The sequence below is a fragment of the Theobroma cacao genome, chromosome 1 (genome assembly GCF_000208745.1).
Source record: "Theobroma cacao cultivar B97-61/B2 chromosome 1, Criollo_cocoa_genome_V2, whole genome shotgun sequence".
Taxonomy (NCBI): Eukaryota; Viridiplantae; Streptophyta; class Magnoliopsida; order Malvales; family Malvaceae; genus Theobroma; species Theobroma cacao.
Genome location: NC_030850.1, coordinates 23,026,221 through 23,027,698, shown reverse-complemented (window position 1 = coordinate 23,027,698; position 1,478 = coordinate 23,026,221). Strand labels below are relative to the sequence as shown.

Here is a 1,478-nt window from a genome sequence, read left to right as displayed (position 1 = left end):
AAATAATAAAGAAATAAAAAGAATGGGGTGAATGTGGTTTAGATGGGAATGATGTGGTTTGGATGGGAATGAAGAAAAGTCAAAGTCATTTGAAATAATAATAAATTTGGAACCAAGTGGAGTGGGTAGCCGACCAAGTGTGATGGAGTAAAGAAATGAAAAGAAAATAAAAAGAAGAAAGTAAGAAGAAATGTAAGGTGGGGGCCGGCTGAACAAAAGAATAAAGAAAGTAAAGAAAAGTTAAGTCGGTTAAGTGAAGAAGAAAAAGAAAAGAGAGAAGTCGGTTGTGACGGGGAGCAAAAGAAAAGCAAAGAACAAAGGAAAAAAAAAGGAAAGAAAAACCATGGGAGAAGAAGAGAAAAGGAACGAAAATTTTGCTCTTTTCTTGGCACGGTTTTGCTGCACTTTGAGGGAGGAAAAGAGAGCTTTTTGCTGCAATTTTTGGAGGAAGAAAAAGCTAAAAATTTTGAGGTAAGAAAGCTGTTTTTTTTTAGGTTAATTGTAGAAATTTTTGAGGTTTTTATGGCTGATTTTGGTGCTGAAAATTCAAGGTTTTTGTTGCTGAAATTGTGTGAATTTGTTGCTGGAAATTTTTGGAGGTTTTTGCTACCATTGAAGGACAACTTTGGCTACTGAAAATTTGAGCTGTTTGCTACCAATTTGTGCAAAAAAATTGGAGCTGTTTGCTGGTAGTTTGTGTAGGCAAATTAGACAGCTTTGTGTTACGAAAATTACGAAGTTTTGTTGCTAGAAATTTGAGCCAAAAATCTGCTAATTTTAGAGAAGAAAATGGCAGCAAAAAGGGTGAGAAAATGAGGCTTTTGGTGACCGATTTTGAGAGGAAAGAAAGAGAGGAAGCAACGGTGGTGAAGAAAGGAAGCCATGGTGGTGAGGGGAGTGATCGGCTGAAAAAAAAAAAGAAAGAAAGAAGAAACGTGGAAGAGAGAAAAAGAAAGAAAAAAGAAAGAAAATAAATAGAAAATAAATGGGCATGACCCAATAGAAAATAAGTGGGCATGGCCCAATAGGAAATAAAAATAAATGGGCTTAGCCCAAATAAAAAATATGGAGAAGCCCATGGAGAGGGCCCAAAGGTCATAAAGAAATGAAAAAGGCCCAATGGTAAGTTAATGTTATATTTTAAGATTTATTGGTAGTTTAATATTGTGCATATTTTGGATGAAAAATATACAAGTTGCTGAAGGAATTTTTAATTAAGTTGCTACCCATACAAATGTGTGATTAAGTATACTGAGTTTAAATTGTTACTAGGAAAGTTTGTCGTGGAGGCGTGCCGAATGAAATATGTGACCGACAAATAGGAATAATTATATACGCGTACGAATCAATAGTGAAGTAATATCTCACTATTATGAGGTGAGTAATGGGTGTAAATTTTAAAAATTCCTATATATATATATACATGTACGTATATTTTACGTGAAGTGACAAAATTTAATGAAAACATGCGTTGATAG

The 1,478-nt window shown here is 34.2% G+C and overlaps 1 long non-coding RNA gene across 1 annotated transcript in view; it reads left to right on the top strand.

The window, feature by feature from the left end:
• Positions 307–1,478, top strand: part of LOC108660492 — a 2,701-nt gene continuing 1,529 nt past the window's right edge. Inside the window, exons 1-2 of the long non-coding RNA XR_001926274.1 lie at positions 307–471; positions 1,273–1,377. This is a non-coding gene — a long non-coding RNA (uncharacterized LOC108660492). The remainder of the gene's footprint in view (positions 472–1,272; positions 1,378–1,478) is intronic.